The sequence below is a fragment of the Somniosus microcephalus genome, chromosome 19 (assembly GCF_052327205.1).
Source record: "Somniosus microcephalus isolate GS21.2 chromosome 19, FLI_Smic_1.0, whole genome shotgun sequence".
NCBI classification, from domain to species: domain Eukaryota; kingdom Metazoa; phylum Chordata; class Chondrichthyes; order Squaliformes; family Somniosidae; genus Somniosus; species Somniosus microcephalus.
The window spans coordinates 25,749,600-25,766,456 of NC_141005.1; the positions used below are offsets into that span (position 1 = coordinate 25,749,600).

The window sequence follows — 16,857 nt, forward strand, 5'->3', positions numbered from 1 at the left end:
CGACACTCAGCTCCCCTGGCATCCTGCTCCTGGTGACACCGACACTCAGCTCCCCTGGCATCCTGTCCCTGGTGACATTGACACTCAGCTCCCCTGGCATCCTGCTCCTGGTGACACACTAGGAATCACCTTCATGGCTATTGTCTGGATTGCCTTCAAAGCTTGAGTGTCTCAGTCACATAACTTAAGGTGCAGTCTGACTGGAGCACTGTACAGTTTTATCATGATGTCCTTCAGCTTATATTTCACTGACATTGTTCAGCATTCTATTTGTTTTGACTCGACATGTTAAGGGATGAGTCTACTAACATCCCAGGATCTCTTTCAAAATCAGCCTTAGCTATTTTAACACCATGCTGCGTATGTCACTCAATGTGTCCAACTCTCTCTCTCTGATTCTGTCTCCCACTGTGTGTTGATGTTTTTCTGTGTGTGTCTCTATGTATCTGTCATTCTCTCTGAGTATCTCTGTGTGTTTACACTCTTTTGACTCTCTCATCGTGTGTGTCTGTCAGAATTTTTCTCTTTGGTTCTCTCTGTGTGTTTCATTGAGAGCATTTGTCTATTTGTCATTCTTTCTGAGTGTCCCTTGCCTCTATGTCTCTCTCTGACTTTTACTCATGATGGGCTTTGCAGCTGAGCCCAATCCTGTTTTCACCGAAAATCCACACAGGTGCATCTCCAGCTGGAACCCTGGATGATTTTCCACTCCTAATCCGGGGCGCCAATACCAAGTACAGCTCTCTGTCTGCCACCCGCTGAGACCAGCTAATTCAACAGACCAGAGATCAAACCTGGGATGCCCCTGTTCTGTATGACCCAGCTAATCATCGCCTTACCAACTCAGCTGCGGTGAAGCCTGTGTTTGTAATTCCAGAGTTACCCATATTGAAGAGAGAATCAGGCTTGCCTACGATGCCTCCCATAGTGGAGAAGCCCATGACACTCATTGTCTGGTCTCACAGAAGAAGAATGACCACTTGGGTGAACTATCAGAGAGTTGTTGGTGCTGGGACTCTGTACCCCAGTAAGAATCAGAGGCTTTAGATGAGTGGGGGGGGGGGGAGGGGAGGGGAGGGAAGCTTTTAATATTGCAATTATTTTAAAACTTGACCTACGTCCATCATTGTCAGTCATCCTTGGGCGAACCCAGCCTGGCCTGCTGAGTATTTCCAGCATTTTCTGTTTTTATTTCCTCTCCTACTGTCACTGTTTGTGACAAGGGAGGATTTTATGGAATAAATAATTCAAATACCATCTGGCATTGCACTGTATCAACAACGGTCTGTGCACCTCAGTTGGTATTGGCGGGGGGGCGGGGGCGTCAGAGTATCTTTCCGAAATGAGCACCTGTAGTCTGGGACAAATCCCGAAGCCTGCTGTTGCTCACCGAGATTACCTTTATTACAAAGTGGAAGCTGCCGGGCCCTCCCAAGAAGATGTTGTTTTCCATCCTAACTGCAGCTTTGGAAAATGCAGCTCTGTATTTAGCCACGTCAGCCGCATGGTCATACTGCTCTCCTGAGGTGGAATGCCTGATAAGGTAGAAGCTAAGAATAGTCTCGCTATGTCTAATGATAAAGGACAGAGGAGGCTGCAGCTGAACCAGTAACAGAGCACTGAGCAGAGGGAGGTAGACCGATCCTGCTTTCAGACCATACACAGCTTTGGCCTGGGATCAGCTCTGGTTCACATTTCTCACCCAGGTTTCCTTTGGCCTAGGACTGGTTCTAGTTCAAATGGCTTTACCCACGCTTGCTTGGACCTTGACTTGGGTCTGGTCAGACGGGAGCTGCGTACTGCTTCTCTCTAAGTACACAGACTGGATAATAGTTTACTCGTGTAGTTCAGACACACGTGAAGGAGTTCCTCAGGACAGTGTCCTAGGCCCAACAATCTTCAGCTGCTTCATCAATGACTGTCCCTCAATCATAAGGTCAGAAGTGGGGATGTTCACTGATGATTGCACAGTGTTCAGTTCCATTTGCAACTGCTCAGATAATGAAGCAGTCCATGCCCGCATGCAGCAAGACCTGGGCAAAATTCAGGCTTGGGCTGATAAGTGGCAAGTAGTATTCACGCCACACAAGTGCCAGGCAATGACCAGGCAAGCTTAAGTGATCCCATCTTTAGAAGGCATCTATTTTAGCCCTTCGCTTCCTGACGAAACCAAAACTGTAGCTTGAGGGCAGCACCTGTCAGCCGGGTGCTGAAATGTTCAGCAGCGCTCCTCTGTGCTCAAGGCTATGCAGTCAGCACTTTGCACTTTGTTTTATGGTGAGGTGGTGTCAACACTGGTAGCAGAGCTGTAATGTAAAAAGGCAGCGCTAGTGCCTCCGTGGTACAGCTTGCCACTTCAAGAGATGTTCTTTTTCCCCTACATTTTGTTCTAGCTGTGGGTCAGCCCACTCATACAAGCCTGCAGTGTGGTTTAGTGTTGTTGGGTCGTGCGGACCTCCCCCCTTCAGGGTGGTCCTCAGCCAGAAAATGAAAACTGCAATCATGATTTTCAACCAACTGCCGTCCACACTCAGCACTCTTCACCTGGCCCTGCCATTGGCGGCCGTGCCTACAGCTGCCAACGCCCTCTCTGGAATTCCCTCCCTAAACCTCTCTGCTCTCCGACCAAGAGATTGATAAAGAAAGGGAAAATAGAATATGAGAGTAAACTAGCGAGAGACATAAAAACAAACAGTAAAAGCTTCTATAGGTATGTAAAAAGGAAAAGATTAGCGAAAGTAAATGTGGGTCCCTTACAGGCTGAGACAGGAGAAATTATAATGGGGAATAAGGAAATGGCAGAGAAATTAAACAAATACTTTGTGTCTGTCTTCATGGAAGAAGATGTAAAAAACCTCCCGGAAATAGTGGTGAACCAAGGGTCTAGCGAGAATGAGGAACAGAAAGAAATTAGTATTAGTAAAAAAATACTACTGGAGAACTTAATGGGACTGAAAACTGATAAACCCATTGGACCTGATGGCCTACATCCTAGGGTTTTGAAAGAGGTGGCTATAACAATAGGGGATCCATTGGTTGCCATCTTCCAAAATTCCATAGATTCTAGAACGGTTCCCGTGGATTGGAAGGTAGCAAATGCAATCCCACTATTTAAGAAAGGAGGGAGAGAGAAAACGGGGAACTACAGACCAGTTAGCCTGACATCAGTAGTAGGGAAAATGCCAGAATCTATTATTAAGGACATGGTAACAGGGCACTTAGAAAATAATAATAGGATTGGGCAGAGTCAACACAGATTTATGAAAGGGAAATCATGCTTGATAAATCTGTTAGAGCTTTTTGAGGTTGTAAGGAGCAGAATAGATAAGGGGGAACCAGTGGATGTGGTGCATTTGGATTTTCAGAAGGCATTCGATAAGGTGGCACACAAGAGGTTATTAAACAAAATTAGGGCTCATGGGATTGCGGGTAATATACTAGCATGGATTGAGGATTGGTTAACGGACAGAAAACAGAGAGTAGGAATGAACTGGTCATTTTCGTGTTGGAAGGGTGTAACTAGTGGGGTACCGCAAGGATCAGTGCTTGGGCCTCAGCTATTCACAATCTATATCAATGATTTGAATGAGGGGACCAAATGTAATATATCCAAGTTTGCTGATGATACAAAGCTGGGTGGGAATGTAAGTTGTGAGGAGGATGCAAAGGAGGCTTCAAGGGGATATAGACAGGCTAAGTGAGTGGGCAAGAACATGGCAAATGGAATATAATGTGGAGAAATGTAAAGTTATCCACTTTGATAGGAAAAATAGAAAAGCAGAGTATTTTTTAAATGGTGAGAGATTGGGAAATGTTGGTGTTCAGAGGGACCTGGGTGTCCTTGTACACATAGAAACATAGAAGGTAGGAGCAGGAGTAGGCCATTCGGCCCCTCGAGCCTGCTCCACCATTCAATGCGATCATGGCTGATCATCCAAGTTCAGTACCCGGTACCTGCTTTCTCCCCATACCCCTTGATCCCTTTAGCCTTAAGAAATATATCTAACTCCTTCTTGAATATATTTAATGAATTGGCCTCTACTGCCTTCTGTGGTAGAGAATTCCACAGGTTCACCACTCTCTGGGTGAAGAAATTCCTCCTCATTTCTGTCCTAAAAGGCCTACCCCTTATCCTTAGACTGTGACCCCTGGTTCTGGATTCCCCGACCATCGGGAACATCCTCCCTACATCTAGTCTGTCCAGTCCTGCCAGAATTTTATAAGTTTCAATGAGATCCCTTCTCATTCTTCTAAACTCCAGCGAGTACAAGCCCAATCGACCCAATCTCTCCTCATACGTCATTCCTGCCATCCCATGAATCACTAAAAGTTAACATGCAGGTATAGCAAGCAATTAGGAAAGCAAATGGTATGTTGGCCTTTATTACAGGAAGATTTGAGTATAAGAGTAAAGACGTCTTACTGCAATTATATAGGGCCCTGGTGAGACCACACCTGGAGTATTGTGTACAGTTTTGGTCTCCTTACCTAAGGAAGGATATACTTGCCATAGAGGGAGTGAAACAAAGGTTCACCAGACTGGTACCTGGGATGGGGGGATTGTCCTATGAGGAGAGATGGAGTAGACTAGGCCTATATTCTCTAGAGTTTAGAAGAATGAGAGGTGATCTCATTGAAACATACACAATTCTTACAGGGCTTGACAGGGTGTTTCCCCTGGCTGGGGGATCTAGAACCAGGGGTCACAGTCTCAGAATAAGGGGTCGGCCATTTAGGACTGACATGAGGAGAAATTTCTTCACTCAGAGGGTGGTGAATCTTTGGAATTCTCTATGTTGCGAATATTCAGGACAGAGATCGATAGATTTTTGAATATTTAGGGAATCAAGGGATATGGGGATCGGGCAGGAAAGTGGAGCTGAGGTAGAAAATCAGCCATGATCTTATTGAATGGTGGAGCAGGCTCGAAGGGCCGAATGGCCTACTCCTGCTCCTATTTCTTATGTTTTTATGCCTCTCTACCTCTCTTTCCTCCTTTAAGACGCTCCTTAAAGCCTACCGCTTTGTCCAAGCTTTTGGTCACCTGTCCTAATTTCTCCTTATGTGGCTCGGAGTCAAATGTTGTTTAATAGTCGGTCCTGTGAAGCGCCTCGCGATGTTTTACTACATTAAAGGCGCTATATAAATACAAGTTGTTGTTGCCTGTGCTCTGGAATCCACCAGGCCACGTACACTAGGCAACACCACCAGGACAGTGGGATCCAAGACAAACACAGCCGATTTTGTTTGGGGGGTTTTATCTAATTATAAAGATAACTCTTTGAGGAGATGTATTTGGAGCCAGTAGTGGTGGTTCTGACGTATTATACATTGGTTTGTTTCTTCTGACCTAAAACAACCCTCCCAACAGACAAAGAAAATGTATGTTCAGTAATTAGAATTCTGTTCCCATGGCAATGCTTTGCCAATCAGAGCACGCGAGAACTTTTTTCCAAAAAGTAAACACTTGTGTTTCCCTAATGGTTCAGTGGGTAAGAGCATTGTCCAATGTGGAACTAGTCATGGAGACCAGGAACTTACATAGAAACATAGAAAAATAGGAGCAAGAGTTGGCCATTCGGCCCCTTGAGCCTGCTCCGCCATTCAATATGATCATGGCTGAGCCTCTATCTCAATAACATATTCCCGCTCTCTCCCCATGCCCCTTGATGCCTTTTGTGTCTAGAAATCTATCTATCTACCAGGTTTGGTTTTTGGTCTGTGCTGAGTCAGCTGTTCTCAGCTGGAGTGGCAGTAGGACTACTGTTGGTCTCAGTGCCACTGGGTTCAGGACGGGGGAAAGAAAGCAGCCAGGGTTCTCGATCCTGATTGCTTTCCACATGTGAACACCTGAAGAGGATCAAGACCCAGCTCCTGACACTTGTGGTCAAGGCTCACGCATGGAGTGAACGTGTTGTCGCCTCCCAAATCCGTGCCCATCTTTCCCGCAACTCCATGTTTGAATCTCTCCAATCAGGTTTCCGCCCCGCCACAGTACCAAAACGGCTCTCGTCAAAGTCACAAATGACATCCTTTTTGACTATGACAAAGGTAGACTATCCCTCCTCGTCCTTCTTGACTTGTCTGCAGCCTTTGACACGGTTGACCACTCTATCCTTTTCCAACGCCTCTCCACCGTCGTCCAGTTGGGTGGGACTGCACGCGCCTGGTTCCATTCTTATCTATCTAATCGTAGCCAGAGAATTACCTTTTTTTAAATATTCGTTCATGGGATGTGGGCAAGGCCAGCATTTATTGCCCATCCCTAGTTGCCCTTGCGAAGGTGGTGGTGAGCCGCCTTCTTGAACCGCTGCAGTCAGTGTGGTGAAGGTATCCCACAGTGCTGTTAGGGAGGGAGTTCCAGGATTTTGCCCCAGCGATGATGAAGGATCGGCGATATACTTCCAAGTCAGGATGGTGTGTGACTTGGAGGGAAACTTGGAGGTGGTGGTGTTCCCATGCGCCTGCTGCCCTTGTCCTTCTAGGTGGAAGTGGTCATGGGTTTGGGAGGTGCTGCCGAAGAAGCCGTGGCAAGTTGTTGCAGTGCATCTTGTAGATGGTACACACTGCAGCCACGGTACGCCGGTGGTGGAGGGAGTGAATGTTTAAGGTGGTGGATGGGGTGCCAATCAAGCTTCTTTGTCTTGGTTGGTGTTGAGCTTCTTGAGTGTTGTTGGAGCTGCACTCACCCAGGCAAGTGGAGAGTATTCCATCACACTCCTTACTTGTGTCTTGTAGCTGGTGGAAAGGCTTTGGGGAATCAGGAGGTGAGACACTCGCCACAGAATACCTAGCCTCTGACCTGCTCTTGTTGCCACAGTATTTATGTGGGTGGTCCAGTTAAGTTTCTGGTCAATGGTGACCCCCAGGATGTTGATGGTGGGGGATTCGGAGATGGAAATGCCGTTTAATGTCAAGGGGTGGTGGTTAGACTCTCGCTTGTTGGAGATAGTCATTGCCTGGCACTTGTGTGGCGCAAATGTTACCTGCCACTTATCACCCAAGCCTGTATACCGTTCCGGTCTTGCTGCATGTGGGCATGGACTGCTTCATTATCTGCAATGGCTTCTCTTCCCGCTCCCGCATCGTTACCTCTGATGTCCCCCAAGGATCTATCTTTGGCCCCTCCTATTTCTCATCTACATGCTGCCCCTTGGCGACATCATCCGAAAACACAGCGTCAGTTTCCACATGTACGCTGACGACACCCAGCTCTACCTCACTACCACTTCTCTCGACCCCTCCACGATCTCTAAATTGTCAGACTGCTTATCCGACATACAGTTCTGGATGAGCAGAAATTTTCTCCAATTAAATATTGGGAAGACCGAAGCCATTGTTTTCGGTCCCCGCCACAAACTCCGTTCCCTAGCCACTGACTCCATCCCTCTCCCTAACATCTGTCTGAGGCGGAACCACACTGTTTGCAACCTTGGTGTCATATTTGACTCTGAAATGAGCTTCCGACCACATATCCGCAGCATAACTAAGACCGCCTATTTCCACCTCCATAACATTGCCCGTTTCCGCCCTTGCCTCAGCTAATCCACTGCTGAAACACTCATCCATGCCTCTGTTACTTCTAGACTTGACTATTTCAACGCACTCCTGGCTGGCCTCCCACATTCCACCCTACGTAAACTTGAGGTCATTCAAAGCTCAGCTGCCTACGTGTCCTAACTTGCACCAAGTCGCGTTCACCCATCACCCCTGTGCTCACTGACCTGCATTGGCTCTCGGATAAGCAACACCTCGATTTTAAAATTCTCATCCTTGTTTTCAAATCCCTCCATGGCCTCGCCCCTCCCTAGCTCTGTAATCTTCTCCAGCCCCACAACCCCCCGGGATTTCTGCGCTCCTCTAATTCTGCCCTCTTGAGCATCCCTGATTATAATCGCTCAACCTTTGGCGGCCGTGCCTTCTGTTACCTAGGTCCTAAGCTCTGGAATTGCCAGCCTAAACCTCTCCGCCTCTCTACCTCTCTTTCCTCCTTTAAGACGCTCCTTAAAACCTACCTCTTCGACTAAGCTTTTGGTCATCTGCCCTAATTTATCATTATGTGGCTCGGTGTCAAATTTTTTGTCTTATAATACACCTGTGAAGCGCCTTGGGACGTTTTACTACGTTAAAGGCGCTATATAAATACAAGTTGTTGTTGAGTGGTCATTGAACAATGTACTGGAAGGTGACCTGTTCTTATGGAACCATATCTCAGGTTAAATATTGGTTACTGTGTTCTACTGAATGGAGGAGCCCAGCTAGTTAACTCTAACATGGCCCTCATTGGAAGAGGCAGGTCAATAAAAATAGATTTTTTAAGAGCTGCCTGCAAAACTCTGCTTTTTAACCAATTGCTCAAACAGGAAGTTACTGATTGCTAAGTACACAGTGGCACTAAACACCAATGTAGGAGGCTTTTATAAGACAATTTGATAAAAATAGGTTATAAGTAGACAGAACAATTTTCTGTATTATTGGCCATTCTGTATGTTCCTGAACAGAGAGACATTAGATTTCATGTTCAGCATTCTGAGGTTTCTTGATATTTCTCCAGTGTGATATGGGAACATAGGAGTCCTTAGACACAGGAAAAAGCCACTTGGCCACTTTCATTTATCTCAGCCCCGCCTTCGTACCATATCCCTCAATCCCTTCTCTCTCCAGAAATAACTCAATGTATAAGTTAGCAGAATAGTGACAGTTAAAGAAAGACTTGCATTTATATAGTGCCTTTCATAACCACCGGACCTCCCAAAGCGCTTTACAGCCAATGAAGTATGTTGTTATGTAGGAAACCCGGCAGCCAATTTGCACACAGCAAGCTCCCACAAACAGCAATGTGATAATGACCAGATAATCTGTTTTAGTGATGTTGTTTGAGGGATAAATATTGGCCAGGACACCGGGGAGAACTCCGCTGCTCTTCTTCGAAATAGTGCTATGGGATCTTTTATGTCCACCTGAGAGAGCAGAGAGGGCCTCGGTTTAACATCTCATCCGAAAGACGGCACTTCCGACAGTGCAGCATTTCCTCAGCACTGCACTGGAGTGTCAGCCTAGATTTTTGTGCTCAAGTCTCTGGAGTGGGACTTGAACCCACAACCTTCTGACTCAGAGGCGAGTGTGCTACCCACTGAGCCACAGCTGACTCAAATTGAAATCTAATATGGGCATGTGTAAAGAACTGCACATAATAAGCAGAAATGGGCGATAGTCGTACTTCGTGAATGGTGTTGGAATAGTTAAGAAAGAATTTGAAAGAGATCTCGGGGTGTTTGAATATTTAGTGCTCAACGTGTCCAGCCATTGAAGAGCAGCAATCAGCAAAGCACATGTGGAACTGTACAGTGCTCTAGTCAGACCTTGAGCAGTGTCCAGTTCTGGTCTCTGAGACACAGGGGAGATATTCAAACACCTGAAGCAGTGCAGATAACAACCACACAGCCGTTCCCTAGCGTTAGAGGTCTGCGTCCTGACGAAAGACTGTTTTTCAGCCTTTTAAGGAGGTGACCGAAAGGTGATCTTATACAAGTACGTAGATTAACCCAGAAAATTGGTTCAAATTAAACAGTGAGAGTCGGACAAGGGAACACACATACAACTAGTAAAATGCAAATGATATCAGAAAATTCTTCTTCACACAGACAGTGATTAACACATTTGAATGGAGTTCCAGATAGAGCAGTGGAGTCAAAAACCTTGGAGTTATTTAAGAAACAATTCAGTGTTGCAGTGGGGAGACTGCAGGGTCTTGCTGGATGGGTGAATGAAGTTGGGCCTATTGGTCATTCTTGTCCAGAACTAGCTTGTGATATGCAGCTTGAGAGGATTTACTGAACTTCATCTGAATTCTAGTCTTCCACTCGATGGGTTCCTTTTATATAACGCACTGTGTCCAGAAACAACTGTGTGAATGAAATTATATTGATTGACACCAATGAGAGGTAATTATAGGTTAAATAACAGAATGAACTGGCAGGTGACTGGGAAGCAATGCAATGGGGCTGAGGAGTTAATGGGTTATATTTCTTTGTGAACTGTCTTTATTTGTCTCGTAGACCCATTCATAAGAACATAAGAACATAAGAAATAGGAGCAGGAATAGGCCACTTGACCCCTCGAGCCTACTCTTCCATTCAATAAGATCATAGCTGATCTTGGGCTCAAAGCCACTTCCCTGCCCGCTCCCCATAACCCTTCACTCCCTTATCTTGTAAAAATCTGTCTATCTCCGCCTTAAATGTATTTAATGACCCAGCCTCCACGGCTCTCTGGGGCCGAGAATTCCATAGATTTACGACCCTCTGAGAAAATAAATTCCTCCTCATCTCAGTTCTAAAAGGACGACCCTTTATTCTGAAACTATGCCCCCGAATTCTAGATTTCCCCACGAGGGGAAACATCCTCTCTGCATCTACCTTGTCGTGACCCCTCAGTATCTTATATGTTTCAATAAGATCACCTCTCATTCTTCTAAACTCCAATGACTATAGGCCCAACCTGCTGAACCTTTCTTCATAAGTCAACCCCCTCATCTCAGGAATCAACCGTGTGAATCGTCTCTGAACTGCCTCCAATGCAAGTATATCCTTCCTTAAATAAGGAGACCAAAACTGTACGCAGTACTCCAGGTGTGGTCTCACCAATACCCTGTACAGTTGTAGCAGGACTTCCCTGCTTTTATACTCCGACCCCCTTGCAATAAAGGCCAACATTCCATTTGCCTTTTTGATTACTTGCTGTACCTGCATGCTAACTTTTTGTGTTTCATGCTTCAATGTATGCTTCAATGGCCTCCCCTAGTAACTTATTTCACGACTTTGTTGATGTGCTGGTATGAGCACTTCCTAGCATGGCCCCTGGTTAGTGATCAGGAGGAGAAACACTGGGGGCAGGAATTTAACTCAGGAGTCGGGTTGGAGGCGGGACTACAACTTTCGGGGTTGTAGTCCCGCCTCCATCGAGATGCGGCCAATCCACGCGATTTTAACTTGATTGACCTTGTTGAGCCCGCCCAGCGGGCTCAGCAGGCCAATTAAGGGCCATCCGGCAACAGGTGACGTCACAGACTGAAATTTCATCTGTCAAGAGCTTTTGACAGTTGAAATATCAGTGTTTCACAGCTGTTTGAAGCTGTCAAACACTGACAGTCTTACTTCTAACCTGAGTCCTTCTCCACAGCCTCAGTTAGAAATCTCTCCTGCACAGAAAGCTGAAGGCTGTCACTTTTGACAGTTCGCAGCCATTCTGCTTTCTGTGCCGGTTAGATGAGCGACTCCCGGAACCTGAAAGAAGCAAGGCTGAAAAGGTAAGAAAAGGAATGTAAAACTTATTTAATCACTTTAGACACACCAAACACACTTACCTATGCACTCATGCATACATTACTCACCTGAACACCGACATCTCGACCCCTCTAAGTCCTTCAACCTGACGGCCCGCCTCCTCTAACTTGGCGTGGTTTGGAGCTGTCGGGAATCCCACACTTCAACATCAAAAATAGGGATTAGGCTAAAAACTGCCTGTTAATTACCTGTTAACAGGCAGTTAATTGGCACTAATCCCTTCCCACCTCAGGGAGGCGGGTCCCAGTGCGGGGCGGGTACCCGCCTCCTTTGAAACTGGCATGGAGGCGGGTTTGGGTGCGGGAAGGGGTCGGGACCCCTGATTTCGGGGTTTTAACCCGCCCCCACGCCTCCAATCCCGAATCCACGGCCCAATGAAAATCTTGCCCTTGGAGATTTTTTTTCTGTCTCTGTAGCTCAAGGCCACAGGCGGCAGTTGTGACGGTCCCACTGTTGACCGGCTGGGATCAGCCACGCTAGCGCAGATCTGGCATCAAACCTGGAAACCTCCCCGGTCTGAAGGCCTCCGGCTGCTGTCCAGTGACTCCTGTTGATAAGTGCGCAGGTGTTAGCCTGAAGTGAAGACAGGATCAGACTTTGCTGCAATAAAAACAGAAAATGCTGGAGATACTCAGCAGGTCAGGCAGCATCTGTGGAGAGAGAAACAGAGTTAACGTTTCAGGTCGATGACCCTTCGTCAGAACTGGGAAAAAGCAGGAAATGGAACAGATTTTTAAGCAAGGGTAGGGGCTGGGAAATGAGGGAGGGGATGAAAGAATAATCTGCTTGGCTGCTGGGCGTGTCTCTCCCTGTCTGTGCCTTCAGCTTTACAGGACCCAGTGCTGTCATTGGTGTCAAAATGGGACAACTGCCCTGTTGATGACCCGGCATCTGAGCTTGTAATCCTGTGATAGGATAGAAGGCAGGAGAAGTTAAGAGACATTAAGAGACATTCAAGGCAAAAGGAGATGGTAATGGGACAGAGTTTGCTGCGGTGGCCCCAGTGGTTGAATAGCTTTCCGACACTCGCCGTCTACGCTCACATGTGAGGAGTGCCACTTGGCTGAGAGACTGTGGGGTGGGCCAGAAAAGTAGAGCTGTACCTCAGCAAAGGTCAGTGTCTTCAGGAGAGGAGTGGAGGAAAAAGGCTGAGCTTGTTGTTTTTAGTTACACCTTTGAGCAAATCGGATTCCAATGATCCAGCCTCTGATACCATGAGATCATATATGGAAAGCAAAAATTATGGAAATTGAGTTCCTGTGGCGTATACTGAGCTGTGTGTTCCAGTACAAAGAAGGTGTTAGAGCCGTTGAAGTGTACTGTTGTTAATAATTCCTAATCTTTAAATAACTATTATAGGCAGATCTGAACTAGCTATTGTGTGATCTGAATGCCAGTGATACCCACCTAGTAAGGAAAATGGAAGCTACTGTTAATTGTTGGTCTCCTGTAATCAATGAGAAAATGACCAACTCCCAGCTCCATAAAGAGGCCATGGAGAGACTTCCAGCCGTGATTGTTTTACCAGCAGTGAACCGTATGTCAGTCGCAACATGTTCTGTTGTAGTTATTGCATTTGAGGCATCACGAGGCCTACTCGGCTGCTGGGTGTGTCTTCTCCCTGTCTGTGCCTTCAGCTTTACAAGACCCAGTGCTGTCATTGGTGTCAAAATGGGACAACTGCCCTGTTGATGACCTGGCATCTGAGCTTGTAATCCTGTGAGGAGTCCCAACAGCAGCAATGTGGAAAGAGAGGAAATTGAGGAGGAGGAGGAGGAGGAGGCAGCAGCTTGGAAACAGTTGGAGAGAATTTATTGACGTCATCTGAATTGTAGCCTTCTACTCGATGGGTTCCTTTTATATAATGCGCTGTGTCCTGAAACAACTGTGCGAATGAAATTATATTGATTGATGCCACTGAGAGGTGATTATAGGGGCAATAACAGAGAATGAACTGCTAGGTGTTGGGGCAGGAATGCAGTTTGGCTGAGGGGTTAATGGGTTATTTTACAGTGTAACTACTCCTGATCTGTTTAATCAAAGTCTCCCAGCCACTCGAGGAACCCTATATATAGAGGACTAGCTGGAGTGCCCGGCGGTGTCGAGGCTTTTTCGAGGACATGTTGTTGGAAGGGAGAGAGAGAGCGACTGGGGGGGGGGAAAGAGAGCGAGCGACTGTGGGGGGGGGGAAGAGAGCGAGCGACTGTGGGGGGAGAAGAGAGCGAGCGACTGTGGGGGGGAAGAGAGCGAGCGACTGTGGGGGGGAAGAGAGCGAGCGACTGTGGGGGGGAAGAGAGCGAGCAACTGTGGGGGGGAAGAGAGTGAGCGACTGTGGGGGGGAAGAGAGCGAGGGAGAGGGGGGAAGAGAGCGAGGGAGAGAGGGGGGGAAGAGAGCGAGGGAGAGAGGGGGGAGCGAGAGAGAGGGGGGCAAGGGAGAGAGCGAGGGAGGGGGGGCGAGGGAGAGAGGGGGGCGAGGGAGAGAGGGGGCGAGGGGGGGCGCGGGAGAGGGGGGGCGAGGGGGGGGCGAGGGAGAGGGGGGCGCGAGGGAGAGGGGGGGCGAGGGAGAGGGGGCGAGGGAGAGGGGGGGGCGAGGGAGAGGGGGGCGCCGGGGGGAGAGAGAGAGAGAGAGAGAGAGAAGGGGGGGAGAGAGTGCGAAGGGGGGGGGGAGGAGGAGGAGGGAGAGTGGGAGGAGGGGAGGAGTGTTTTGAGGGGGTCAGCGAAAGAGCAAAAAAATTTTTTTTCCAAAACGGGTGTTAAGAAGATGGGAGGCCATGTTGAAAGTTTTTTAATGTTTTTAAAAAGCTGCCACGGAGAAGGAACGCGCAGTCTGTGAAACCAACAGAAATTTTTTTTTTTTTAAAGCTGCCATGGAGAAGGAAAGCAACAGAATTTTTTTTTTTTTTAATTTGCCACGGAGAAGGAATACGCAGTCTGAAACGAACAGAAGTTTTTTTATTTTTAAAAAAAAAGCTGCCACGGAGAAGGAACGCGCAGTCTGTGAAACCAACAGAAATTTTTTTTTTTTTTAAAGCTGCCACGGAGAAGGAACGCGCAGTCTGTGAAACCAACAGAAATTTTTTTTTAATTTTTTTTTATAAACGGGTGTTAAGAAGATGGGAGGCCATCTTGAAAGTTTTTTTAATGTTTTTAAAAAGCTGCCACGGAGAAGGAACGCGCATTCTTGCTGAAAACACCAAAAGTTATTTTTTTTAAAACGGCTGTTAAGAAGATGGGACACCATCTTCATTGTGTTTTAACGTTTTAGACATTGTGGGCTAGAAATTCAGTGGGCTTTGCGCCCAGTTACCGCCCAAATAGGGTTTCTGAGCCAGTGTAAGAGGGTGCGCTGATATTCAGCGCTGCGGTAATGGCGGCGGTATCCGGTAGCGCTGCGCCGACACCGATGACGTCATCGGTGTGCGCAGTGCCCTGGTTCCGCCCCGCCTCCGGCCCAAACCCCATATTTAGTTGCGGCCGCCTCTTCTGCAGCGGCCGCAAACAGCGATTGAAAAACGGGGCCGTACTGCTGCGCTACTGGGGCGCTTTAAGGTGGAGGTGCGGCCGGCCGCTTTTTTGGCGGCCGCCTGCCCGCACCTCCTTCCCCGGCCTCCTCCACCCCCCCCCTGTGGCATTGCCGGCTGCTTTCCGCGAGCCCGGCACTTCTCCGTGGTGCCGGGCTCATTTGCCGGCACAATCCAGCGGCGATCTCGCTGTTGCAGGCACCTCCCCCTTAAGAGAAGGAGGAGGCCTGCAGTACCGCAGCCTGCCGCTCCGCAGCGGGTGGCGCAGCGGGGCCTACAGCGCAGAAATTCAGTTTCAGCGCCCCAAGCGGGGGCGGGCACACCCTGGAATAGCGCCCGGTTCCGACTTGGGGCGCAAAAGCCGAATATCTGACGGGCGCACCTGGCTCCGCGCGCAGCGCTAACTTTTGGCCGTTAGCCTGCTGGCGGGCCTTAACTGAATTTCTAGGCCTGTGTTTTTACGTTTTACACATTAAAAAAAAAATCGCTCCTAACAAATAAACACACAGAAGGTGAGAATAAAGATGGCGGCCACTCACCTCAGTTCAGAACGATAAGGCCCACCCACACACGCACTGATTGGTCGATCGTCATGTCACCGAAGCATAGGATTGCTCAATCGTCCTGTCACTCGACTCTAGGAGGGCCCGGCTGCACATGTGACGAACCCACCCCCGCCACGCATTGATTGGTCGACCATCGGGTTGGTCGACCGTACGATTGGTCGACCTCAATGTCACTCTATGGTAATGAGTGGATAATGAGCGGAATGTTGAAGGTTTTTCGGATACCGCGGGCGCAATTTTCGTCCGGCCGAAACGTAAATACGCTTACCAGCGTTTCGGAACGGTGAGCTTTCTTTCGACGTAACGCACGCGTAGGTACGCTCTGTAACTTTCGAGCGCATAGCCGGACAGACGCACACCCGAGGACAGACAGACAGAAGGACAGACAGAAGGACAGACAGAAGGACAGACAGATCGACTCCTTTATATATATAGATGCAGGTTATAACCTGTTGGTGCTTCGATGGTAAATTAACATCTGCTTTTTGTACATGTTTTAAATCTTCCTTCCTTTGTATTGAGCCTGTGGAATCTCAATTATTCCACCCTGTTTTTTGTACTGTGCGGGGGCGGGGTTATTTCCTCCTGCAGGTTGTGGACACGATTTCAGCAGTTAGACTTCCACCAGTGAAGGTATGACTCTGCCCCGGTGACGACCCTCCATTTGAGAGTTTTTGCCTCTCCACTCCTGAAGATGCTGATTCATGTCATGGGGTGTGGTTCCATGGGCCCAGGGGAACCCTCTAGAGAGGAAGTCTTGCATTTCTATAGCGCCTTTCATGACGGCAGTACATCCCAAAGCGCTTTACAGCCAATGGAGTACTTTTGAAGTGTAGTCACTGTTGTAAATGGCCCTTTTTAATGTGTGAGCCCAGGCAGTGATCATTGGCAGGCTATTTTACCATGGGGTCCATCACAAGCCAATGTTCCCTTCCGATATCCATTCATGTATTTTTCTAGCATAAGTCAAGAAGCAGCAATCAGGAATGCTTCCCTCTCTAGTTAGGAAAACAAAGTCCAATTATAGCACCCTCATGGCCACTCTCACTGAGATCGGTTAACTCAGTCGAGACTCATCAATTCCCAGCAGACTTGAATGAGGGATGAATGAAAAGTGCTCACATTATTTTGAGGAGAGTTACATTCTACTGCATACACTGAATGTTTCTCATTCTCTACTGGAAATTCTTAAATGAGAAGTTGCAAATAAAGTTAATTCCTTTAATTAAAAAGGACTTTCTAACTAAAACACATTAAATAGGACACACATTTCGAACAGGTAGATTCACCAGAATGAGGCCAGGGATGGGAAACTAAAGTTATGGAGGAGAGACTTGAGATACTGGGATCATCTTCACTTGGGCAGAGAAGACAAGGAGGAGATTTAATGGAGGTTTTTAACATTATGAAGGGTTTTGATAGTGA

The 16,857-nt window shown here is 47.6% G+C and overlaps 1 protein-coding gene across 1 annotated transcript in view; it reads left to right on the top strand.

The window, feature by feature from the left end:
- inpp5jb (inositol polyphosphate-5-phosphatase Jb) overlaps window positions 1-16,857 on the top strand; it is a 97,709-nt gene that overhangs the window by 11,744 nt on the left and 69,108 nt on the right. The gene's annotated exons all lie outside the window — the stretch shown is intronic.